The 4,360-nt window shown below is 32.7% G+C and overlaps 1 protein-coding gene across 1 annotated transcript in view; it reads right to left on the bottom strand.

Moving 5' to 3' along the window:
* The window catches only part of LOC135217610 (prolyl 4-hydroxylase subunit alpha-1-like), a 132,229-nt gene that overhangs the window by 125,833 nt on the left and 2,036 nt on the right, over nt 1–4,360 (bottom strand). The gene's annotated exons all lie outside the window — the stretch shown is intronic.

Genomic DNA, 4,360 nt, shown 5'->3' with positions numbered 1-4,360 from the left:
TCGCAAAAAGACTGGAGTTTCATGAAACGGCAGACGTTAACTCTGTCTTCGCAACCGCATCTGATTGAGGAAGAAAGTCGAGTTATATTTTCCAACTGTTTAACATAGTTTTGATTAAACTTTACGATTTTTATACGATGAAATAACAGGAAAATCTTGTTTCTTCTGTACATCAATTCATTTCAAAATGTTTCGGATAAATGAGTTACTTAGAATAAGTTTCGCAATTTTCCATCAGTAAGTCATCAAAGGAAAGATTCACAGATAAGAAAATACACTCGAAAAGGTTTTCTAGCTGGAAAGTTTTGATCCATAGAAAAAATTATTGTTTTAAGAAACTTAATATTATATATATATATATATATATATATATATATATATATATATATATATATATATATATATATATATATAGCAATTGAAACACCAGCAGAAGCGCCATCTACATATCAGTAAGGACACCAAGGCCAAAACCCGGAACAGCATTTTGTACAACTTTATTGGGACATGTTTCGAGTAGTACTATCACTCGTTATCAACCTACAAATTAAAATAAATGACATTGTAGTTCTTGCAATCAAATTTACAATAATAAAATGATATGTATAAAATTATAAGAGTACGTTAAAAAAAGATAGCTAATACTTAAAAAAAAATTATAATTAAAAAATTGCTAAATTAAGAAAAACAATTGAGTAGATAAAATAAAATGAAGCAGAATGCAAATTTAAAGTCACAAAAACGGATGGTACAAAAGAACAGTAAATATACTAAGTCGATATACAAACCAGCAGGATGCAGACTAAAAACACAAAAGTGAGGTAACAGCTATCATTTCGAGCCAAGGAAGGCTTTATCTTAACAGAATATAAAACTTCTAGAATGTCGAGGTCTGTAGCAAACTGGGCAGAGGTTAAAATAGAAAAATCATCGATATGTAAAGGGTGACCAGACTCCTCGCTGTGTTCCCTAATTGCACTATAACTAGGTCTTGTAAGATAATTGCCTGTACGAAATGACCTACCAAGGTGCTCAAACCATCTCATCCAAGCTGATCTGGTAGTTTTTCCGACGTAAGTGGCAACCACTGCACTGCCATTTATAGATCAGATTGGAGCGAAGGCTTGTTGGTATAGGGCTTTAATTTTAAAGAAATTTCCTAATTTATTTTGTAAAGTAAAATATATTTTGATATCTAGCTGAGGGTAACCAATGGACAAAATAGAAATTAATTGCTTTTTTAGATCGTAACTATGAGTTCCAGTAAAAGTTAAAGGTAAATAAATAACAGGTTTCTTTACGTTAGCAGTAGTTTCGGGTTGTTTGTTTACATACAATTTTGAAAGTTGTTTACCAATATATGTATTTACATAATTCAACGGATAGCCATTGTTTTTAAGAGTGACCTTAGAAATTCCAATTCTTCGTGTAAATTCAAATAGCTAGAACAAATTTTTATATGCTCTCGTAACTAGCGTAAATATTAAATTTCATCTTATATTTTCAAAGGTGTAGCTGATTGAAATTTAGACATAAGACCTGTGAAAGTAGGCTTTCTAAAGACTGAAGTGTGAAATTTATTATTAAGATTTTTAACTTGAATATCTAGAAAAGCAAGTGTATGATTATCTTCGACTTCAGATGTAAATTCTATATTTATATGCTTACTATTAAGGTACTCTAAAAACGAGGAATCTGGTCACGACTCTTAAAAATTAAGAAAGTATCATCAACATACCTCCTGTACAATAAGGGCTTAAAATCTAAAGGGCAATCGTCTAACCATTTCTTCTCCATAAAACACATAAAAGCATTAGCCAGAGATGGTCCTATACTGGATCCCATACTTACACCATCAATTTGCTTATATAACAAACTGTTAAACAAAAAATAACATTCTTTGGTAGCTAGGATTAAAAGTTCCTTTAACTGAGACCTGTTGAACCCGTTGACAGTATCATTATTATTTTTAAACAGCTCGTTTAGACAGATGTCAATCGTCTCATCCAGTGGAATTTGAGTGAAAAGAGACTTCACATCAAATGATGCCATAACACAATTATCAAAATTACAGTTTCTAGGCAGTTGATCAAAATGAAAGGAGTCATTCAAGGTATACTCATTTGTAGTTAACGGCGCAAGGATGGGAACAAGAAACTTTGCGGTATTATAGTTGGCAGTTCCAATAGCTGATAGAATAGGTCTCAATGGGCAGTTTTCCTTGTGGACCTTGGGGAGCCCATACAGACGTCCTGGTCTAGACCCGGACGCTTGAAGGCCATGAAAAACCTCTTTAGAGAAACAGCAGATTTATATAGTTTGTCTAATGTTCTATTGACTTTATCTTCTAAATGCACAATACATTTGAAAGGGTCTTTCTTAATAACGTGGAACTTAGTTTGATCATTAAGGATGTCTATCATTTTATCAACATACTCTGTTCTATTCAGCAAGACTACGCCATTGCCCTTATCGGGTTTTGTAACCACAATGGATGTGTCTTTAGCTAGACTTTGTAAAATATTAAACTCGTCAGTACTAAGTAAATACTTGGTCTCTGGTTTATAATTGTAAAAGGACGAAAACGCAAGGTGTTTAAAATTGAAAAATTTAGGTTATTTCGATTCGTCCATGTCTCCCGATAATGTCATTTTTAATTATTCCTCTCGTGCATTGACTGATAAAGAAAAAGTGGTTTTATCACGCGGTCTTAATTTTGCTTTTACGTCTAAAAGGTTACGTTTTGACTCACACTTCTTGAATTGGGAACGTTTGTTTAAGGCTTTACAAACACATAATTTTTATACCAACAATCCCAAAGGCTACTCTTATGATTATTTCAGATCAACTCTTAAACACCTTGCGTTTTCGTCCTTTTACAATTATAAACCAGAGACCAAGTATTTACTTAGTACTGACGAGTTTAATATTTTACAAAGTCTAGCTAAAGACACATCCATTGTGGTTACAAAACCCGATAAGGGCAATGGCGTAGTCTTGCTGAATAGAACAGAGTATGTTGATAAAATGATAGACATCCTTAATGATCAAACTAAGTTCCACGTTATTAAGAAAGACCCTTTCAAATGTATTGTGCATTTAGAAGATAAAGTCAATAGAACATTAGACAAACTATATAAATCTGGCTGTTTCTCTAAAGAGGTTTTTCATGGCCTTCAAGCGTCCGGGTCTAGACCAGGACGTCTGTATGGGCTCCCCAAGGTCCACAAGGAAAACTGCCCATTGAGACCTATTCTATCAGCTATTGGAACTGCCAACTATAATACCGCAAAGTTTCTTGTTCCCATCCTTGCGCCGTTAACTACAAATGAGTATACCTTGAATGACTCCTTTCATTTTATCAACTGCCTAAGAAACTGTAATTTTGATAATTGTGTTATGGCATCATTTGATGTGAAGTCTCTTTTCACTCAAATTCCACTGGATGAGACGATTGACATCTGTCCTAAACGAGCTGTTTAAAAATAATAATGATACTGGTCAACGGGTTCAACAGGTCTCAGTTAAAGGAACTTTTAATCCTAGCTACCAAAGAATGTTATTTTTTGTTTAACAGTTTGTTATATAAGCAAATTGATGGTGTAAGTATGGGATCCAGTATAGGACCATCTCTGGCTAATGCTTTTATGTGTTTTATGGAGAAGAAATGGTTAGACGATTGCCCTTTAGATTTTAAGCCTTATCGTACAGGAGGTATGTTGATGATACTTTCTTAATTTTTTAAGAGTCGTGACCAGATTCCTCGTTTTTTAGAGTAACCTTAATAGTAAGCATATAAATATAGAATTTACATCTGAAGTCGAAGATAATCATACACTTGCTTTTCTAGATATTCAAGTTAAAAATCTTAATAATAAATTTCACACTTCAGTCTTTAGAAAGCCTACTTTCACAGGTCTTATGTCTAAAATTTCAATCAGCTACACCTTTGAAATATAAGATGATTTAATATTACGCTAGTTACGAGAGCATATAAAATTTGTTCTAGCTATTTGAATTTACACGAAGAATTGGAATTTCTAAGGTCACTCTTAAAAAACAATGGCTATCCGTTGAATTACGTAAATACATATATTGGTAAACAACTTTCAAAATTGTATGTAAACAAACAACCCGAAACTACTGCTAACGTAAAGAAACCTGTTATTTATTTACCTTTAATTTTTACTGGAACTCATAGTTACGATCTAAAAAAGCAATTAATTTCTATTTTGTCCATTGGTTACCCTCAGCTAGATACAAAATATATTTTACTTTACAAAATAAATTAGGAAATTTCTTTAAAATTAAAGACCCTATACCAACAAGCCTTCGCTCCAATCTGATCTATAAATGGCAG

Source organism: Macrobrachium nipponense, chromosome 7 (assembly GCF_015104395.2).
Source record: "Macrobrachium nipponense isolate FS-2020 chromosome 7, ASM1510439v2, whole genome shotgun sequence".
NCBI classification, from domain to species: domain Eukaryota; kingdom Metazoa; phylum Arthropoda; class Malacostraca; order Decapoda; family Palaemonidae; genus Macrobrachium; species Macrobrachium nipponense.
This window is presented reverse-complemented; position numbering and strand designations above follow the sequence as displayed.